Raw genomic sequence first — 23,457 nt, forward strand, 5'->3', positions numbered from 1 at the left:
AAACAAAAGGTCATAAATCAATGTGCAAAAACAATAGAACATCTGTGCTTGCAGGTGTGGCAGATATGTTGGCGTTCGCATGGCGGCGGGATCATATGTGTGTTTGTAGGACGTGTTTGCGTGTGTGTTTGTGTGTGTGTGTGTGTGTGTCGCTGAGGCTGGATGACAAAGAGATTCTCATGTAGCCAGTTGACATTTTAGCTCAGCTATGACTCACAGGGATATCACCCCATATCAATCACATGAACACTCACACACAGCCCTTTCTTAATCCACCATTATTGTTCCTTCTCTCCCCATCTTCTTTTCTCCCCACTCTCATCTGTCTTTTCTTTCTCTCCCTGATTCATACTTCTTCTCCCATCCCCCTCTCATCCTCTCGTACCCTCCCGCCGTCTATTATTCACTAATTTTCTTTCATTCGCTCCTTCTCTCCCTCTTTTTTTTCTCTCTCCTGCAGTGTTGCCAGTTGGCAGAGTGCCAGGGAATGCTGATATCAGCTGGTAGATTGGGCCCTGCCAACATGGCGAAGAGCAAGGGAGGAAAAAAAATGAGAAAGGAGGCAGACGCGGAGAAAGAGAAGAGGCAGACGGAGAGAAATATACAAACAGGGCAGCTTCAGAACAACATTGTCAGAGGCCATGGGAATGAAAATGACTTAATTTGATTGTCAACATGGTGTTGCAGGGTGGGGTGTGTGTGGGGGGGGGTTAAAAAAGACAGGCATGTTGGAACAGAGGTTAGTAGAGAATGCCACAATAACATAAAGAGATGTTATGCTCTTGAAAAATAAACAGCAATTATACAGATAAAAATGAGCAGAAGGACAGAAAGCAAAAAAAAAAAAGGAAAGAAAGCCTGTATGTGTGGCTGTCTCTGCAGTTTTAGCTCTGATGCTATTATCATATGAATATCAGCATCGCGGCGCATTGTTCCGCCGTGACGGCGGCTGTCGCCAACCACCGGTCCCTGTCATGCCAATGAAGAAAATTTGGATAGATGGAGAGCGGGCGATAAGGTGCAGCAAAGGATGCAGGGAAGAGGGGGAGGAGAGAGGAGGAAAGGAAAGAAGAGGGGAGGGCCGGGGCCGGCGGAGGGGCAGAAATCAGATTGGAATCGGGTGGAGCAGAGACAGAAACAACAAAAGGTGCAAATGAACCAAGGAATGTGCAGAGGAACGGGTATGGTGGGGGGGGAGTAAAGCGCCTCCAGACGTGGTCAAGAGGCACATTTATTCATCTTATAGGTTCATATAGGAGACGCTCTCCAAGTGGAGGCTGTAATCCCCCCCTACCCCCTCAAAAAAAAAAAAAAAAATCCAGCTAACCGCCAAGGTAGACGGACAATTACAGGAGAAATCAGACTTAAAATGTGTGTTTAATGGGATCTATGTTGATTTTAACAGTAGGATGTAGGTCTGTCATGATAATAACATTTTCCTGGACAATGAATTGTCCCAGAAGTTATCGCGATAAATGATGATATTGTCGTTTTGAGACCATTTTCAATTAAAATAACGACGAGGACATAATAATGCTAGAACAAAGATTTATAAACTTTAAATTCAGATGAACATTTAACCCTGGAAGTTGTTTTACATGTCCAAAATAAACAAACAAAAACAACAGAAACAATAAATAAAATTAATTGTGAAGTCTTCTTCAAAAAAGAGACTTTAATTTATCATGAGATCAGTTGATTTATTGATTTATTGATTTATTGATTATTGCGGCAGGCCTGGTCGGGTGGCAACAATCTTTTTTTGTTTCATTTTATTTATTCACATTAAAGTGACACATAATTTTGAAGTGCAAAAAATGCAAAAAATAAATAAAAAATCTGAAAGGTGTGGCGCACATATATATTTCGGAGTACTGATTCTGATACCCATAAATAAAATCAAATGACCAAAATGAAACATTCTGGCCTCATGCAAAATGCTACATGTGGAAAATTAATCTATCCACACACACACACACACGCACGCACACACACATGCACGCACGCATACACACCATATCTACAGTGAAACATGGTGGTGGCAGCGTCATGCAGGGAAATGGAGATAAATGCAGGATAATTTTAGAGAAATGCAGTGAGAGGCTGCAAAGATAAGTAACCTGGGCTTCACCTTCCAGCAAATTATATTCAGCATCGCTATCTCAACTCTTTGCTGGGTTAATGGTGTAATTTCAGCCTAAAATCTTTAGAGGCATGCTGGGTAAAATGATCCCCACATCATGATGCTGTCACCACCATGTGTCAAGAAGGATTGGTGTGTTTAGGAGAGGGACACAGGATTAGATTTCCTCCACATAAGACTTAAAGTGTTGGTCAAAATTTCTGTTTTGGTTACATCAACCCAGTACACAGCTTGTGGCCTGTAATGGATCTCTTCTTGACTCTTTTCCATGATGGTGTGTTGCTAATTGCAAATAGTTTAAACTGAGTTTAATTTTGGGGTATCGGAATGAGGCGAGGCAAACACAAATGTGCACACAAACTTTTTATTTGACAATTACGAGCTAGTTTTCGGTCAACCCCATAACTCCAAAGAAATACACTAAGGGTTGTATTAGTAGAGCAACAGAATGTGAAAAATATCAGGGATGTCCAACGTGAGGCCCAGGAGACATTTGCGACCCTCTGAAAGATTTTGCGCGGCCTCCCACCGGAATTCCAGAATAAGCACATCTGGCGTTCAAGGCAGGCGGTTGCTTTGGATGGACTATATGGTCAATACAATTCATTCATTCTAGACACTGTGAAGTTTGTGGTTGTTCCATAAACATCCAGCAACCTTTAGTCAGAAACAGACTTCGTCTACAGAAGCAAACAGGTCCCTATGCCTAACATTTTGTTTGCTTCAATAAAACCTTGCACATTTTGCTTGTTATTGAGCAGATAAAGATAAAAATAAAGCTAATTTATCACATTTCTGATGAGGGGAAAAAAAAAGAAACAGTTCCTGTGGCCCACAGCTGAATAACAACGCTTTTGTAAAGGATGTGGATACTTTTGCAAGGTACCGTACCCGGTACAAAGACTGGGGGAGAGAAGGGGATTTCACACTCTTGTAGATCTTTCTCTTCACTGACAAATTCCCAGCATTCATGTGGGAGTGTAATGACACAAGGTAATGACAGCTTAAAAGCGCCGGTGCTGCCGGTTTAAGCAGCGCAGTGATGTTGTCATTACAGTAATTGCGGCGTAACTTTGTGGGCAATGAGGTAACTGATGACCCCCCCCCACCCTCCCCAACCTATCACCACCACCATCACCACCGCCCTTGGTCTAAAAAATCGGAGCGTATTTGCATGGTTTAAATAGTGATAACCCCTCTTGACTTGAAAGTTGCGCGCGGAGAAAAGGAGGTTGCTGAGTCATACATCACCTCCCTGGTAAATAGTTGCCAAAAGGAGCGAGAGGGCAATATGTTCTGACAAGTTTATTTCGGGGAGGTTTTGATGACACTGTCTAAATACCAACAGTATTACAGAGAAGGCGGCAAGCGCGGGTTTGTACATGTCAGCAAGCTCCGCATTGTGAATGTAAATATCAGGGTGTGAGAGCATTTCACTTTTCTATTTTTTTTTTCTTTTTTTTGACAATGCGTGTGGGCAGTAGTGCAAAATCAGCTCAGCTTTCCTTTAATGTGTGTCATTTTGAGAGGGCTTGGATAATGTTATCCATCGTTTATGGCCAAATAACGGTTTATGTGATTGTCTCTGTGACCTCCCGTTGTTTTAATGTAAAATAGTGATTGGTAAAAGGCAGAAACAGGCCTGAGCACAGAGATTACACCCGGTGGTGTCAAACGGTACGGGAATTCAAACAGATTTCCTTTGAGCTTTGGGTTTTTTTCTCCCAGTCAAATGCTTCAGATCAGAAACATAATTTTAGTATTGAGCAAAGATAACTTGAGTCCATACAGAGCAGATTTCAAATGATTGTAATTTAACTGAAGAAAGAGAGGGTAAATCTGGCCATATGTTAGTCATTTCCTTTGCTGAGTCTCAAATTAACTGCAAATAACCGTTTCTTTCTTTTTGGAAAGGCAGGTTCCATTTCACCTGTACGCTCTAAAAAAAAACTGAAATAGAAACTGCCTGACAACATGAAATAGGCAAAACGGTCCTTCCAGGACGTTCTAATGTTTTTTTTTTTGTTTTTTATGATTGTTGCAGCCAAAAATGACTGATTTTGTGACATGTTTTTAAAAAAAGTTGCGGTCAAAGTTCCAAAGTTTTATTACCATAACATAACCTTGCAATGGTTATGTGGAAAAGTTTCACATAACCTTTCAAACACAAACAAGATTTTAACATAGCTAATATTTGAAGTGCATTTAACATTTTTAAGTACCTTCTTCAAATGGCGCCCTTAATCCTAATAAAATCATGTCTTGAGGAGTTATCAAATGCGAATCAATTTACCATGAAACTGTAGACAGAGTAGAAGTACCATATTGTCCGCACTATAAGGCGCACTTAAAAACCTTCAATTTCCTCAAAAGCCGACAGTGCGCCTTATATATTGACCAATATTCAGCCACAACAGGTCTAGCAACTACGGTAAGCAGCCGCCAACTTCATTTTCGCCCGTAGAAGAAGAAGTGTGCGGTGCATGCTGGGATAGTTGTCAGAACGCTGGTTTGTATTCTATTAATAAAGTTCGACTGACCTATCTACCTACCGGCCGTCTAGAATCAGGTTGTCTGCAGGTCATTTAGCACCACGTTCTGCACAAACATGCTGTGCGTGAACGGAGAAGGGTGACCATCGTCCGGCCACGCCCTGGCCCAGTCGCGGAAGGCTCTCCTCGCCAACCGGAGTCGGACTGTTTTATTGACATTCTCTTTAGTGCAGCTCCATCTAGTGGATGCATAGCATAACTCCAGCCTCTACTGTAGCGTCTATTCTATGCGCCTTATAATGCGGTGCGCTTTATATATGAAAAAAGTTTTAAAATAGGCCAGTCATTGAAGGTGCGCCTTATAATCCAGTGTGCCTTATAGTGTGGAAAATATGGTAAATCCTTCAGAAAATACTTAAAAATAGTTTCTGCAAAAAAATTAAAAAAAAGCCAAATGCTGCAGGTTTTGTTTTTAAGAAGAGGCCTGTCTATCGATTCAAAATATCGATGATATCAATATCAAATGAGTATTGGTTTCGTACGGATACTTTAGTTTTGGATTTCCTTATGATTTTGTTTTGTTGTTTTTTTTTGCAGTGTGGTTTCTCCACTCTAAATAAAATATTTTGTTTTGATTTGTTTGTTTTTTGTCGCAATTTATTTAGAAAAGAACACAAATTTGTTTTGGTGGTCTATCTTATTAAAGTATTTTGTAGAAACCTATAAGGTTTGTTCAAATTCTAAGGTTTTGACATAATTCAAAGGAAAAACCACCAAAACGCCTAAATGTCGTTTCAAAGTTAAATAGTAAAAAGTATTGTTATCAATATTGGTAATACCGGCTGTATATTTATTTGGTACTCAGTGATTTCAAGAGACGTCATGAAACAGGAAGTTAAATTAGAACAGGCCAGGCGGATTGGTCAAAATTAAGTCGAGTGGCAGTGATTGATTAAGGAGACTGGTCAGATTTTCAGAAAACTTAGAATGGTGAAAAAAAGCAAGTCTGTGCAAATTTTGTGAGGGAATATTTTTTAATAGTTTTGACTGCAACATCACAACTTCCTGAAGGTACCGACTAACAGATCTCAAAAAGCAGCACCTTCAGTCTGTAATTTAATCCGATTGAGAAGCTTGGGGATGACCTGAAACCTCTCCAATGTCGAATGAATAAAAAGAATTCCAGAGGCAAGAGTGGGTCAACATTTAATTCCTCCACAGCGAGTCAAAGACTCCGACAGTTATCGCAAACGCCTCAAGGGCAATTGCTACCGCTAAGGATGTCAAAACCAGTCATTAGGTTTAGGTGGCAATTACTTTTCACACGGTGAGGCGGGTTGGTTTGGATAATATTTTGCCCTTAATAAGTGAAATTATCAGACTTTTTGTATTTCCTCGGGTTAGAAAGAAATCTGCATGGGGGAGAGAATACTTGTTTCATAGCACTGTATCTTTCTAAGTTCATCCCTTCAGGTCCTTTGTTCCAGCTGTATTGTTTGATATCATCTCCTGAGAAGAAGAGTGTATCAGGTAAGGTGTCCTCTGGGGATAACTCTTGGTGTGAGAGAAGGACCACACACACATACACACACACACACACACACACATACACAAAGAGTACAAAAAGAAAAAGAACAGGAAAGAAGGAAGCACAGGCAGACTGTTCTCCGTGAGATACCGTACAATCTGGTCCTGTTTCTTTCTGGCGTGGTCACGTGGCGAACTTCCCCACAGACGGTATTCATTTCCTTTATTTCACCTTTCCCTGAACCCCTGGCGCTTCACTTCAACTTTGCCTGGCTCACACCCTCCCTCTTCTCCCGTTTACCAGAGATAAGGATGAGTCTCCCACTGCGTCTCTGGCGTTAACTTTGTACAGATGTCACTGAATGGTTTTCTTGTGGAGAAAACCTGGTTCTTTTAACCATTTTGGTGTGAAAACAGAAGAAAAATTGCCCAATATTGTCTGTTGGTAGATTGCAGAGAACTGGAATATAGGCTCACACTTTTGGAAATGTATCAGAACACTGTAGAACTTCCTGTCTGTTTTTGGCTCTTGTTTCTTCATACCAAGGTCAGTTCTGTAAGCGAAACCTGGAGGAAACACCAACCAAGCGTCTTTTGCTGTGGTTCAATTCCTCCTTTCTACCCTTACGACTTAACTCCTCCTTACTCTTCTCTTGACATCCTCTTAAGCTTTTGCTTCCTCTGTTTCTGAATGAATTCCTCCTCCGGCGGAGAACACGAGCTGACATTCGCAGCTTCAGCGCACCGTTCTGGGAACGTCGCAACTGTGCCAGATCTGAGCGAGCGAATTTGAACGTCGGAAACATCACAGCGCCGCAGCAGAAAGAAACAAGACCGTGGCTCCGAGTCACACGGGCCACGCTGTGTCTGAACGGCTGAGTGGGAAGTGCCAACTGACTCGTCTGATTTGAAATTATAAGACTGAAAGCCTTTAGAGAAGGAAAGATTCAAGGAAATAACTCGGTGTGTTCTCACGGAAAGTTCTTGCACTTAAGATCACCTGCTGGGCTCAATATCAGAGAACTAAAGCAAGGGAAGACACGAAAACCTCCGCAAATGAAAGCAACAGCTACCTGATGATCAATCAGAGATCCAAATCCATCCAGAATACTATCAATCAGTCCCAAAACACTTCCAAATTCTTCCCATCCTCCTTTTAAGAGCCTTTGAGCAACGACAGTCCCAAGAATCCCAACCCTACACCATGACCTCCTTGTGGAGTTTGTGTATCACATCAGACACGTGAACACACACAAGAATCCTTACAACAGAAAAAATAGTGACTGTAGAGTATTAATGAGTTGATTCTTCAATCACTCTGGGGAAATCTACTAGAGCTGTGTTCTCCTTCTAAGTGACACTTTGCTTGAAGCGCACTACATTACGCTATATATGTTTTAGATCCTTTGATAGAAAGTTATGTCATAAGTTTATTTTTAAACTACAATTACATTCTGTTTTACCAAGAACAAGGTCCTTGACACGATTTTGCACATTCCAAATATTGATATGATCATTTTGGAACATCAGATTTTTTTAAAATCATGTTCTGATGAATATTTTAGTGATGCACCTATAACCTATAGTTCAACTGGGTAATGATAGAAAACTGAGGTGGGCTCCGACCAGGTAAATGTGTTCATTGCTTCAGAACTGAACAAAAATCCCTCACAATTTTGCATCTGAAATGGCTTCAAAAAATTCCATGTTCTCTTTGCAGCACTTTACTTTGGATTGAGTAAAGACGGTGCACGACCATGACCTTGTCATTTTCATTTGAATTTAAAGTAGAAATTTACAGAGGTATGGACAGGTTGACTGCAATCTGACAATTTTTGACTTTATCTGTGGCACCCAAAATTTCAATCTTTTTCCAGTCTCTTCAGTGTGGAAGTTTCTGTAAGGAACAAAGCTTCAGTAAGGTGTTCATACCAACCTAAAGGACGTTTTGTTGCTGACAAAGGTGAAAACTGACCCAGAGCCAAGTTGAGAGTATAACAGGAATAGTCATGGTGCGAACAGAGGCTGTTTTATTCTTTCTCGTCATGGAACAAGCTGAGTTAAAAAAATGTCAGTAGCTTTTTAGAAAATTTATTAATTTTGGAAAGCTAACATTCGTATTTTCTGCAGAGCAGAGACAAGTATTTACAATTAAAGATGCTAAACATAATTAGCATGATTAAAACTTGTGGCTAATGGAAGACACAGGCCTGGCAAAAACCAGCCTTTTGGGCTACGCTTCACTTCATACAGAGGCTCTGGACCTTCAGCTATTTAGTAACAATTGCTTGGTTGAGACGTAAACTTAAGTGTGAATTGAAATTTGAACATTGGATCTAATCTAACGTTTGACAATGATGTAATACGCTAGCTCAACGAAGCTAACTGGAAATTGCGTTTGCTGCAAACAACTTTGTACAGCCTTGTGGGGAGTAGGGCCACAGTGTCTGTTAGCAATAAAATGTTTTATATATTCCTCTTGCTCTTACTATATTTGCTTAGTATTTGAAGGCGTGGCCAACACGGACCGAATGGCTTTGTTCATTTCCTCTGCTGCCATTCCTCATCTACAGCGCAGAAAATTGAGGTCTACGTTCACAACTCCTTTTTCTGTTTGCTGATCAACCTAATTGAAATACAGTCAGACAAATCGAGCTGAATGGGAGAAATCCCAGACACAGCATTGAAGGGAGATGATAACTGAGTGCAATTGCATAGGTAATGGCTAGGCTAGCAAGATGCTAGATGCTCTAAACCAACTCCAGATTGTTTTATCTTTGTTTTGAAAATAGTGAAACTTTGTTTTAACGCACCTGCGCTTTCTCACAAACAGTGTGAAATCACCTTCTGTTCTAATATACACAATTAATGATCACACACAGCAAGAGAGCTATAAAAATATATAGAATGCTGTGAAAGTTTTAATAAGATTATGGAACTGGTAAAAATTGTTAGACAGGTTAAAGCTTTCAAAAAGCCCAAAGAGAAATCAGCTGCACATGCCTTTTTCTCCAGCAGTTTTGTTCTTCCTACCACCAATGTTTGATACATTTATCTTTTTGCTAAAACAATGTATAAGTTGTAGCCCTTATTGTAGGTAGTCAAGGTCAGAAGCCAGAGAAAAACAGAAAATTAGTATCAGCCGGTAAACCCAGATGGGTGCGTCTCAAAAATACTTAGATGACTAATAGTTCAATCTTTTTGTTTTATTTGTGTTCTGCAGAAACTGGAGTTTTACAATGTTTCAAAGGTTTAAAGAAACGAGGGTGTTCTGTTGGATATCTGCGTCATCACCTGAGTTAGGCGAAGAGCCTTCATGTATGAAACAAGTCCAAAAAAACAACTGGACTGTTGACGCCCCACATCCTAAGATGTTTGTTTAACTCAGTAGGGTTGAGGTCTGAGATGTCTGTGGGATCCCTTTCAGATTGAAATAACCAAGTCTAATCAAGTTTTAACTAGGGATACACCGACATAAAAATTTGGGGCAATACTGATAGCCGATAATTACAGAAATTGCATGTATATTATATATATTTCCCCACCCTTTTGACACTGAAAAAATACACACCATTGACATTGCCTCTATGCTTCAGTTAAACACACCACACTCCTATACCCATCAGCTGACATCAGTGTTGCTGCTAATGTTCTTCATTACCAAAAAGCTACAAAATGGACACCAGTAGGTATGACTGACAATTTGGAGTTTCCCACATGGACAAGCCAGATGCATTCATGAGAAACATTTTGAGGTCATGTAGGACAAAGGCTGAGCTATGTAGCCATAATTACGAGAAGTACGCTTGGTGAACTTAAGGTGAGCCTTTTGGACCCAAGAACATTGTACTACCCATCAACCATGGTGGAGGGAGCATCCTGCTGGGGGGCTTCTCCTCACACCATCAGCTAGATGGCTGAAATACAGACAATATGACTTTACAACAGAAAAATGTTTTATGGGTGCATTAAAACTGGTTTTGAAAACAGGGTAAGCATGCTTCTAGAACAGCTCTGACCCTAATTCTAACTAGCTAAATTTCCATTATATATGGGCACAAAACTCATAAGTGTTTCCATTGCAGTTTTGCAAAATAAACCAATTTTGATATGGACAAAAAACAACCATAACTTAGCTCCTACATTTTTTTATTTATTTTTTTTTAGCAAAAAAATAGTTTTTCAAAACTTATGTGTTTCAGTTAAATTGCACAATTATGGTCAGTGGAAATACTGCTAATGTATACTATTCTACAAAAATCCTATGGTAAAGTTCTGGTTTATTATTGGTCATCTCATCAAATATTATTGCATGGATGTATGCATATATTTGACCCTTATGCATAAGTTTGACCTAGTGCGGATAGTTAAAGATTATCAGCAAGACTCAAGTCTTGCTTTGGAGAATCATTGCCTGTTGTATGATCATCCCACCTTGTGAAATAATGGGTTGAAATATGACCATTAAAGACCACAAATTAAAGGCATTAACATATGTGTTGAGTGCTTATAAACTTCTGCATTGAACTGTTCTTTAGAAAAATGTTCAGTCAGCAAAAGCAAACAACGGTACAGGCCTGCTCATTGTCCTATTGGTCAGTATGGAGGAGGAAACAAAAGCAGGAATTGATCTCGAGTCTCCAACGTGTCAATGGATATCTGAACCAAACCAGAGAGTCTTCTACTTTTTTAGTCAACAGCTTCTGATTGCCAACAATCAATTTTCCCTCTAGTGTTTCTTTTAGAGTTTAAGTGAAAGTTGAAAATTGGTTATATAAGTGTTATAGAAGATGAGATTTCATATTAGCTGGAAGTAATTACATGGCTCAGGAGGTAAATGTCCACTAATGCAATGAAGTTGAGTGCCCTCAAGCAAGGTATTAAATCCTAAGATGCCCCTAAAGGCAGCCTTGACATATGTTTGTAAAAGAAAACGAAATTGGAAAGCTTAAGTTGTGGTAAAAGATGCCAAACAGTTCAGTAGATCTGTAAAGTGTTATTCCTTATGGTAAGCTGATTGTTGGCAGGAAACATTTTCAGTAATGAGCTTAAAAGTTACTGTCATCTCCAACCAGACGTCTGATCAATGACTAGTAAAAATACAGTGATTGCTTCAGTTGTTCACAGGCCTTTTTTTCCCCATTTTAAAATTAACAAAGCTCTCCTGAGTTTCACCTTTTTGTTGTTTTTTCTGAAATTGCAACTCCAACTGTCCACTTCCACTGCTAGATCATTTGAAAAGTAGTTTCCAAACTCAATACGATCTGTGAAAAGTGTCATGCTACATCAGTAAGACCCTAATGCTCTAAATTCACAGTAATCCCTAGCAGCAGGCAGAACTCTCAACAGTCTCAAAATGTCACAATGCAGTAGATTCTCCCTAACTGAGGGCAAGCAGGTGCCTCTCCCGTGGCGCACTAATGACCCAATTATATCAATCAGAGGCCTTGATTGGTGCTACACTCCTTTCCCTTTTACTCCATCTCTTTCTCCTTCGCATACAATCTTGTTCCCAGGAGCCACCTGGATTGGATGGTGTGTGTAAGTGCGTGTGTGTGTGTATGTGTGTGGCCCCCTCAAGTACAGCGCAGTACTATGCGCACAAAGATAGCAAGTAGGCGGCATTGATGGTGGCGGAGGAGCAGGAGGACACTACTTGAACACAAAAAGCAGATAGGGGTCTGAATGAGCAAAACCCATTAGACCCTTTTTAATGTTGGGCCCGTGTTTAATGTTCATTAGTGCAGCTGGATCCTGATGAGTACCTGCAAAGGGTTTCACATGAAATCATCATCTTGTTACCAAAAAGCAGGCTACCTGTAGAGGTGAAGGGGGAAGTCTTCAACTCTTTGTGTTGTATAAGAAGTAAAAGAAAAACATTAACCCTCCTACTTTTTAGTTTTCTGCCATGTACGAGTTGAGAAAAACGAGAAGTTTGACTAAAAATCAAACTGAGCTTTTCAGAGACACCCTAAAAAATTAACTGGTGACCTGAACGAACTTAATCGGAGTAGAAGATAAACATTTGTGATGCTTCCAGTTTTGTTTCCTTATGTACAAGTTCAAAAGAATCTGAATTGTGACTAAAAGTGCCATTTTCCAACTCTACTTTTTAGGAATGCAACAAATGATCACCAGAGTTTACTTTATAGAAAAACTCCCAAATCCGATCCTGTTCGATTATTGAACTAGATCACACCTTCAACAGCACTCTTCAGTGTGGGTAATGTTACTGAATGAAAAACATAAAAGCTGGTTACGTATTAGCATCAGGGCGGTGTATTAGAATGAAGTCAGAGGAAGCAGAAATATATCAGAAGCTATTTAAAATAAATTATCTTGTAATGGCCTGAGGAGTCATGTCTGTGTTTTTTTTTCCAGCCATAGGAAGAGCAGTAAAGCTAAAATTTACCAGAAAACAGGAAGGCAGAACATTTTGTGTTTTAACAACTTAAACTAAATTTGGAAATGTTGGCAGCCCTTTGGAAGCCTCTTAGTGAAACTACACTCATATTGATGGGGACACACACAGAGCTTTAGAAATGCTAGACATACTAACTGGTCAGATTGCTGATATGTGAAGCTAAAGACGGTTTAAAAAGTCAACTTTGTTTTTATTTTTCATTGGTAAACCTTCGTTGTAGAAACTTTTTAATGTATGACCTCTTGTGGCAGGAGAGTTAAGAAAAAGCTTGGAATGATGTTCCTATGTCTTCTTTAAATTATTGTTCTTAAAGAGGAAAATTGGCTGAGTCTGTATTCGCAGCTGAAAGCTTTACAAGAGCTGGAGATCAGGAATCTGCTACAAAAAACTTTTTTTTTTTTTAAATCGGCTTTCGTTTTTCTGGCCACTGCTTTATAAGTTATTTCAATTTAAAGGCACTGTATAGTGGTGTATTATTTATTTTTTTTTTTCAAATATACACTGACTATATAACAAAAGGTAATTAAGTATGTAGCTCAACGACATATTTCACAAAGATTTTTCCTAACATCACACTGAAGAAAATAAAGCTCCACAAATTCTGCTTTGTGTTTATTTAGGTTGATGACATCACATGAGACACAAGAACTGACTTGATTGGCTGGCATTAGTAAAACTTGTGGAATTAAAATCAGTTTTTATATGGATTCAGAAACATTTGAGCTCTAAGTGGCTTAACCTAGCCTTTGACAAAAAACATGATTTTTATAACCTCCATTGGACACATGAGTCTGTTTGGAGATATATTTGGCCAGAAATAGTGGGTGGTCTAACGGGTCTGCAAGAAAAAAAAAGGACCTCAAAAGTATGTTATTGTAATGTATTCACGGGTGCACTGATTGCAGTTTTCTGGCTGATCACCAATCTTCAAAAAGGATGACCTGCCGATTTCGATACCAGTATTTTTTTCTTTCGTTTTTTTTTTTTTTTTTTGGTGAAAGTCCACTAAGTTGGCAACGGTAGAGTGACTTGTTAACTGTGCACATGCAGATTGAACTTGGTGGGAGCAGGTCTGCCCTCGCTAACGGCAGAGCAATAGGTGGCAGATTTTCAGATATTTGGAGTTGGATAAGATCAGTAGATAAGATCAGTTTTGCCAATCTGGGCCCATTTAGGGAGTGCGCCCCTAAATGTTTTTTTCAAAAACTTAATTTGGTCACTCCAGTGTGCCCTGATTATCTTCACAAACTGCTTCTGTGTATTTTATTAAAAGCAAATGTATTTGGAGTAAAAACATGGAAATGAGGAGGAAAAAGAGAAAAACTACAAATAAATTTATTCAAATGAACTGGGGTGTAGAAACTTATTTTTTTATGTTATCTCACCGATTGACAACCAACAAAGCAAAACAAACTTAAAAACGGACTATTAAGTGTTGTCCGATACATAATAAACTATGTCAAAACTTAAATGCATTTTACAAAAAAAGCTCTGCATGTCACTTTAAAAAACCTACAGTAAAAGGAAACTTGGATACAAACAAAAGTTTAAGGATTCTCAAAATCGTCTGATTATAGGACAAGCCAGCAATGTCAACCTACTTCCTCTGGACACACACACAGCTCTCAAGAGTGTGACATTTTGGGTGGATATAAAAAAAAAATGGGGCATTTCAGAATGCCTAAACATATTCCATTGGATATAGAAAAGGGCGACGGGAGTGTCTTTTTGGTCAGGCTAGATGACACGTCTGCGCCTTATCTCGAGAGGAATTTCCTCCTCGCCCCTGTGATGTGCGTCAATAACGTGCAACCATTTTCAGCACGCTCTTTTCCCCTCTCTATCCTCCTCCTCCTCTCGCGGCCATCTCAATTAGAGGCACATTAATGAAATAAATAACCATCAACAAACAATGCACTAATAAACACCCCGACTAAAACGAGATTAACCCTGCCCCGTAGATTGTATCCCAGAGAAAAAGAATGCGATTAAAACACCACCAGCGGAGGAGGAGTAGGGGACGGGGGGTGTAGTTTGGAGAAGTCGGAGGGGTGGCGTGTGTGTGTGAGTGTCATGTCAGCCCATCTATCGCTCTCTCCCCTGCTCCATTTTGTTCCTAAATTTTCTATACAAAAGATTAAGGGAGGGGAGAAAAAGGCGAGTGAGCGAGCAGCGAAAGGAAAGAAGGAGGGGGGTACAAAAAAAGAGAAAAGTGCCATCATGGATTTCATTTTTAACCCTGTGCCAATCTCAAAACGACATCCGTCCCAAAAAGCCACAGCGTCCGAAAAAAACACGTTTATTTTTAACATCAAAGCTGAAACCCGGTATCTAGTCTTCACATGATTCAAACCTGCATGTCACACTTTATTTGCTACTTTATGAGGCGATGTTAGGACAGCTAAACGCCTGATAGTAAACACTGTAGTAAAAAAAAAAAAAAGGTGAAAGGAATAACGTCGCTCGAGACGCTTTTTATGCGCAAAGCTAAAATGAAAGTGACGACGCTTATCTCAAAAACAAGGAGCCACACAATGCCGTTTAATGTGCGTCCAACAAAGACAATTAGTCGGGCTGAATACGTTCGCCTTCAACTCAACTTACACAAAATTAGACACTTTTTAAATTTGGCTTTTACCCCCATGCTTTGACATCCGAATTCTATCAACTCTAGTTTACTTTCCAACTCGAACATCGCATTGTTTTATTATTAGAGTTGCCCAAATTCACTCCTCCTGACAGCAGCTCCCAACTTACTTTAAGTTGCTTAAATTTGAAACAAATTCTTCTTTTTAACACTCCGAGCGACTTTTCGAGCACTTGCGACCATTTTAAAGTGGCGTTAAAAATCGCCCCGACCTACCGAGTCGACTTGTTCAAACTGTTACGCTGAGGGGGCTTTTTCGGTGAAAACAGCGGTTTTCTCTCTCCCCTTATTTTCCTGTTTTTTACCGTCACGTCACGGACTTGAGACGAGGCTAAAACGCATGTCGTCCACGCGCGCACCGACACAACACCCGGTTTTTACATACATGACCCAACGGAAAGTGTGTCCGGAGCGAGCGAACGCGCGCTTACATGCATACCATACATACGTGCTTCATGCCAATCACTCCACATGCTAACACACACACGCGCGCGCGTGTGTCTCTCCTTGTGTGCGCGCGCGAGAGAGCTAACTGCACATGAAAGAAGCAGAGAGATACAAAACACATCAACAACTACCATTATCCCGCTCGCGAGCGAGAAGAGGGGAGAAAAAAAAGGCAACAAGAGTCGCAGTTAAATTCTCCATTTTTGGAAATGTTTCATCACCGCTGTGTCATGCCACCGAGTGTAAAAGTGTACACACGGGCTATGTAAACATAGTAGTGGGAAAAATTGAAATGGATAAATGAAGATATAGGATATATGTTGAAAGTAAAGACTCAGTGTACTTACGGGAGAGGCGGCGAGGAGATTAATGACACGACACGTCATGATTACGTTTCACTTGAATTAAATACATTACGAGTTGGGAAAAAAATGGAAATCAGGGTTGTATACAAGCATACGCCGTTTCCCCCTCCCTCCCTCCGTTTGGTCACCCTCTCCTCTCTCACTCTCTCCTCCTCCTCCTCCTTCATCTCCCTTTCTTTTCTTTCTCCCCTTCTTTTCTTTCTTCTTCTATTCACTACCCCCCCCCCCCAATTTATCGTACAGGAGTGAGTGAATAGGGGAGAGCAAAGGAGAAGTGGGAGGGAGAGTGATGTAGGTTGGAAATGTTAATTATAATCTCAGCACGGGCTCCATTTTACAACGCTGTCATCTCTTCACATTTGTATCCTAAATATGGCATCTGGGTTGGAGGGCAGCTGACAGTTTAGACACATTTTTTTTTTTTTGTTTTCAGAAGGGGTGAAGGAGAAGGAGAAAGTTTCTCACCAATGGAAGTGTTATAAAAGTGATGGAGGGGATGGGGAAGGGGGGTACAAGAGGCAGTTTAAATGCTGTAGCGAACCACCCCGGAAGCACATGGCCAGGGGAAGAAACAAAAGTGCACATATTTGGGTTCCAACATGAGGGTAAGTGACTGCATGGGTCCTTCAGGAGGAGAGAGCCAGTCCCCAGTCAAAAAATAAAGAAAAATATGTAAAGAAAAAAAAGTATTATTTTTACACAATATGTAAAATAAACTAAAAAATAAAATAAACTGTTGAACTTAAAGAAACTAGATTTTAAGAATGAAAATTTCAAGCGCACGTTCGGACACAGTCATCCAGCTAACCCTCATCTTCACTGCTACTCTTGGATGGAAATAAAACAATATATGCACAAATCAGGCAAAACTTTATGACCGCTGACAGGTGAAGTGAACAAGTCAGATTATGTTTACATTGTGGCACCTGTTAGTGGCGATGAGATTCTGGGCGCGTTGGTGAACCTCATGACCTCGAAGTTGATGTGTTTAGAAGCAGGAAAAACGGGGAAGCGTTCGAATGTGACACATTTGGGTCAGGGCATATCCAAAACCTCAGTGGTGCATCCCGGGTCTGCAGCGGCCCATATATATTTTGTAAGTATTTTGTAAGTGTTCCAAAGAGTCCAAAAGTTCAGCAGAAAACTCCCCAGGGGTGAAATAAAGTTGTACTAATGACCCCAATTGAGAGAGAAAAGGGTCATTAATGCGTAGCTTTTTCTCAAAAAATTTGTGTAAAAATTCAGTTTTGTGCTTACAATTGGAAAAATAAATTTTACATGTTCAAGAAAGAAAATAAATGAGCAAGGAACTGGCTCTCATTGCCCTTTGCTGGCTATAAAAAGCCTTGTGCTGTCTGCACAGTGCTGTGTAAGATGTCAATTCTACTAAAATAGTTTATTTATCCCAAAGGGAAATGAAATATTATTATAACCCATACTATCGGAGCATCTTCAAAGAGTCGTTTTTGGATCATGATGCTGTGGGCAGGAAGGATCTCCAGTAGCAGTCAGTCTTGCAATGAATCCGAAGAGACTGCTGACTGAAGACTGTTGCTCTATGACAGTCAAGCTAAGCTAGCAACTCAAAATCTAGGCAGCAGAGATGTTGTTCCACACTAGCATGACCTGGTTGACACAATCAGTTGTTGTCAAGAACTGCTAATCCACCTCAGTAGCTTTTGCCGCTTTAAATGCGCACCTGGTTGGATGTTTAAGAAGCCAGGCAGACAGATGTTGGATGTTTTGGTCCTGCTCTGCAGCCATGAAGCCTCCCTTTTAAGGTTGTAGTTCAGGTTTTGTTTGAGCTTTTGAGATGCTAATCAGCTGCTTCCAGTTGTAAAAACGGTACCTACAGGAAATGGTTGATTACATAATACGAAAGCAAGTTCAAATCTAGTTTCATGTAAACAGTCAGATTATAGAGGATAAAAACTGCTTTGGTTGTCACGGCTGAACTCAAAAATACTCGACAGTTGCTTTGATAGAAATCAATGCTTCTTTAAATAGAAATTTAGCAAAATTACTACAAAGGTTATTGCTAATACTGATAGCTCACTTGTTAGCACTGTTGACTGGTAGCAAGAAGGTCCTGGGTTCATATGCCGACCTAGGGACTTTCTGCATGGAGTTGACCTGTGCAAGATGTGCTGCACCACCTGTTTCAAAGACTTAATATTTTGTTTTTACTTATTTTCATTTTAATATCCCAACTTCTTCAAATATAATCAACACAAATCAATTAAATTCCTAGCTTAAATGACTACGCTACTGTTCTTTTAAAAAGAACAAAATCTTCTAGATCTTTCTCATATTTAATTTTACTAGTACTTTCTAGTAGTGACACCACCAGATCACTTTCCTTTACCTACATAATTGCCTTGCAAACATTAAATACCCCTCATAAACAGTGTTATGCTGTTTGTTTTATCACATACAAGTTTATACAGTGTTAAGTGACCGTAAGGAAACCATTTCTTTTTATAATTGACGGCAAGCCAACGGCAACACAATTTGTCGGAGGATGTTATTCACGTTCATTTCAGTCTTTAGACCCAGAACAAGTTTGTTGTTACGTCTTGAACATTTCAGCCCATGTGGAGGTGAGAAAACTCTCCCAGATGGATTTTTACACAGTTACAATTATGTGGCAAAGTTGCTACTGGGAGGAGAAGAGATCAAGAAAGAGACACTGAAAGTCTACGACTTTGACTGATGTTGCAAGTTTTGGTTATATCAGATGGACTGTGGGAACCTGCCTGGATGAACATCCCAGATCTGCACACAGTTGCGTCTGATATGGGATGTAGCCATTTGAAGTGTGTCCTATTGTTGTTGGCCTTGAAGAAAGTTATTTTCACATGCCAGCTCCTTTGCGAGCCCAAAATATTTTTCAGGTCTCTGTCCTCAGCTGCATTTGCTCCATTTGTATTAAGCGAAACTTTTCTCTCACAGTTATCCGCTGTACTCATTGCTCAGAGTCCTGACACCACGGTTGAGTTCAGGGTCGAATGTCAACCATCGCAAAGTCAAACCTTTTTGTACTGAAAAGAGTTAGTGAAAACTCTGAAAAATTCTCATATGTCCCTCAAGTCATCTCTGACTTGTGGCAACAAAACTTGTAAATGTGGTCAAAAAGTGAAAGGTAAAAAGCTGTTTATATGTCATATGCAGGGGTTCCCTGAGAAAGCCAGGTGGTAAGGGCTCTAGCGTAGTCCACCAGCGGTCTACCGTGTTTTTGCGTCAATAAATGTTAAAAGTTACAAAAATTTGGAGGTGCACACATGAGCAGGCTTTATAATTTCAAAATAATAACTTGTGAGGCCAACAGACAGCTGTGGTGATGGCGCAGTTGGTACGCAATTGATGCGCACTCTCTTGGCTAACTTCTGTACAATGTGTCCAATGTTTGCTAAAAATGCTAATCAGTGTTGTGCTTGGTCACCCTTTTGTATTTGTTTTAACATTTTCAACATGTGCTTCCCTAGCTTATTTACATTTAGTTCTCTCCTGCCCTTTTCCTTTGAGAAAACTATAATATTAATGTAGCCAAACTCTCAAAGTTTCACATATTGTTAGGTTTTCTTTGTCAGAAAGGAAAATCAGTGTCAAAATCATGATGGGAAGGACTTTGCATTTAATTTTCTAAAGAGCGCATGAACTTGGGGTTCCTTTCACACACGTCAAGTGACAAAATCTGTTGATATTTTAGCAATAGGCTACTTAACTCTGATCACAGAGTAATATTAGAAGTGATTAACAGCGAGAAGCTTGGTCTTTTCTTTGACGTAATCGTAAACTACCTTGCTGCCTGTGTCTAACTCCTGAGCACTTCCAATGGCAATTGGATGCTGTTGAACCTTCAGCTTTCAATTTATGTGAAGTTTTAAGCAAAGAGGACAGTGTCTGATTTACTTTGAATTGAGAAGAGAGGCAACAATTGTCTATCAGAAGTTTTCAAGAGCCAGATACATAGGTGTACCATCTAAAACGAGCCTGGATACACACACAAACGTGTATACACTTGCACAAAAACACACCAGTCACCACATTCTTACCTGTGAGGGTAAATGTCAATGTCTAATGGCACCATGAAAATATGAACTGAATGTGCGCAAAAACATTTTTATTTGAACAAGTTCCTGCACAGTGCTTGTGTTGACTGACGTGTCAACCGAGTTAAAACATTGTGCTGTTCATGATGTATGTGTTCATTTAAAGCTTCACAAGACCCAAACTGCGTCTCAAAGAATCTGTGATAAGATTTTACTTCAACTTAACACAGTTGAGTATTTATAAATCACATTACATTAAAAAACAATAACTTTACTCCTTAACTTACCGGTTCATAAAAAAAAAAAAAAACTTGAAGGAAAAAACCAGCTTTACCATTGTAAGTGGCTAACAGTCAGCCAGTCGCTGTATTTTTGCACGTCGTTCATATTTTGTCCATAAATCTTTGGGACTTCAGCAAGTTAGCCTGATTAGCAGTCAGGCTAACTATGCCAACCCAAAACTGCAACAATGTGAACTACCTTTTTTTTTCTTCTTTAAAATAAGAGGGCCAAACATAGATACAAGATGTCAAGCTTAAAGTAATCATGTTAATTTCTCACACTTGCCTTATAAAACAAGAAACTGGTGAGTTGTTAGCAGCTAAATGGCCTTTTACCAGACAGATCAGGTTCTTGAGACATTTTGCGGCATTTTACGAGATCTCCTTCCCCTCCTACTGAAGACCGACAATTACAGGCAATTTCATAAAAAAAAGATATCCAGCATTTGGGAGACAGTATTGTCTGCCATCTTCTGCGTTTTAATTGTCACTTCTACCTTTGAATGTTCGTCCCAACATGTGGTAAGGTTCCAGTCAGAACAAAAGAAAAGTTGGAACATTATCAGCAACAGGCCTGCTTTTTTTTTTTTCCCCCTACATTTAAATGTGCTGTGCTCACACGCTGTGTAAAGGTAAATGTTGGCTCAGAAATTCAAATGTCTTTGCTGACGCAGAACATATCTCCTGGATCAGCCATTGTAAGCCCGCTATTGTGTGACTGACTTAGTGTCTGTGGCATGTGTGCGGCGCACGCTCGCCTGCCGCGCGCGGTACTCTCGCAAATCAACGCGCGTCTGGGCCCGTTTCTGCACGTCAGCGGGTTAGATCCATGTATGCATGTGCATATATGTAGGTATGTCCGTGTCTGTCGTCGTCCCTGCGAGTGCGTGTGTGTTTGTGTGCACGCACTTGGTACATATGTGCCACAATGGCATCATCACCCGCCCCTGACGCTTTGATTGTTTTCTCCGCCGCAGCAGAAATGCACCAATTAATATGCAGAGAGTGAGTGAGACAGAGACACACACACACACACACACACACACACACACATATAAATACAAAAAAACAAAACAAAAAAAAAAAAAAAAAAAAAAAAACAGCCGTGAGGGAGGGGAGATGAGGAGGGAAGTGCGATGGGGGGAGCAAAAAGGGGGATGAAGGGGGGGAGGGTTGAAGAGATGGCACAGAGAGAGAGAGAAAGAATTGGAGAGATGAAATGAAAGATGAGGAATGAGAGTGTGTGTTTGTGGCGGATAAGGGCGTAGATGGGAAGGAGAGGGGCGCGGGTGGAGGAGGGGGTGGGGGCGAAATCTAATAGATGTTTGAGTAAAACAAGAGAGAGTGAGAAAGAAAGGAGTGAGGGATGAGGAGGAGAGGAGGAGGATCAATATGCACATATTCAGTGAGATATGGTGGGAAATCAATTGAAAGGAGGGGTGGAGAAATTGATTTGGGGGAAGGAAAGCGGGGGGGTGAGGAGTAGGAGGAGGAGGCGCAGGTGTGTGTGCGAGGAAGGAGGAGTGCAGAGGTGGAGTGATATGTGGCTACGGCTGCTGTCCTTTTTGTCGCAGTGTCAGGGTATTGATACTGTAATACCCCCCAACCCCCAGCACACACACCCCAACACACACACACACACACCATCACAATGCTGTCGCGGCGACGCCTACTGGCACAATGCAGCCACAATACTGGGGGCACTGAAGCATCATACACACACACACACACGCACGCGCGCACACACACACACACACTCAGAGCAGAAGAGGCCAGATAGACGTCGAAAAAAAGAGAAGGAATCAAACAGGAGAAAAAGAAGGGAGGAGACAAGTAAGGAGGGTGGGGGGAAAGGTGGAGATTAAGATGGAGAGATGAGGAGAAAGAAAGAGGGACGGGGAGAAGGGGGACATGGGTTGATGGAGAGACGGCAGCAAGGGAAGGAATGAAGGAGGGAGGTGGAGGAGAGGAGATAGGTTGGGATAATGTTACATGTGTAAAAATGCCGGAGGGTGTGTGTGAGTGCGTGTATGTGTGTGGGTGTGCGTGTGTGTGTGTGTGCCCGTAGAAACATGTTTAATGGCTTTTGTGATTGGAGGGAAGGTAGTGTGAGGTGTATGTTCTTAGTTTGGTGTTTTATTAACTGGTGGATTCAGCATGTAAAACACACACTCACACACACACACGCACACACACACGTGTGTTTCATTTTATGTGTCGGGGCAATCTGTTTAATATATTGGGCAATACGTTTAACGGTTACGTCAAAACGGATCATATTTTTACTTTGGGACAATAAGTGTTGTGATTTAATGTCGATTATATTTCATTTTACGAAGATGTCATCACGTCTTTAAGATCTGAAAATGTTGCGCAATTTATATTCGTTCACATAGAAAGAAAAAGCAGATAAATACAGAAATGTTTCCAAGATTTCTTAGAGTACCGTCGGCTTCCTAAAATAATGGCTCAAGTCATTTTTAATTTGTTTTGCCATAAGTGATTTTAAAAAGTAATTTAAAAAAAAAAAAGAGAAAATGAATGGGAAAATGAAGCCCAAAGGGTAAAAAAAGGGTCAACCCGGGCCGAAGTGCCGTTTTTTCCTCTCGTCTGACGACTTTTGAACGAAGGAGTACGAGATCCTGCGAATCCGCAGGTTATAAACGAATTTGTTTGGTTGCTTTAAGAAGCGTGCTTTCAGTTATTGGTGCCAAACCTAAATTCCTGGCAGAAAATGTAAAAATATACATATTATTCTAAATAAGTAAAATACACCATGCCTGCTCTGACCTCTCTTTCTGAAAATTTCTGTGCTGGCATATTACTGTACCCCCACCACCAACCCCGACATGTTCTCTCATTTACAAAAGAAAACCCTTGGCTGGCTGCCTATAAGTCAGTTTATCCGCCTGAGATGACCAACGTCCCTCTTTTTTCTTTTTCTTCATACAGTGTGTGTGAGTGTGTGTGTATGATCTATAGTTCCCTGCCTCTCTCCATAACCCCCTCCCCTCTCTTCCCGTCCCTCCCTCACCCTAACCCTTCTTAATATGATGTAAAAAGCTAATCGCATGCAAAT

General features: G+C 40.5%; 1 protein-coding gene across 1 annotated transcript in view; it reads right to left on the bottom strand.

Annotated features, from left to right (window-relative positions):
- The window catches only part of znf219 (zinc finger protein 219), a 30,830-nt gene extending 14,640 nt beyond the window's left edge, over nucleotides 1-16,190 (bottom strand). Inside the window, exon 1 of the mRNA XM_007573976.2 lies at nucleotides 16,028-16,190. The gene's annotated coding sequence lies outside the window, so the exon portion shown is untranslated. The remainder of the gene's footprint in view (nucleotides 1-16,027) is intronic.
- Between the last annotated feature and the right edge of the window lie 7,267 nt (nucleotides 16,191-23,457).

Source organism: Poecilia formosa, unplaced genomic scaffold, assembly GCF_000485575.1.
Source record: "Poecilia formosa unplaced genomic scaffold, Poecilia_formosa-5.1.2 Scaffold341, whole genome shotgun sequence".
Classification (NCBI taxonomy): domain Eukaryota; kingdom Metazoa; phylum Chordata; class Actinopteri; order Cyprinodontiformes; family Poeciliidae; genus Poecilia; species Poecilia formosa.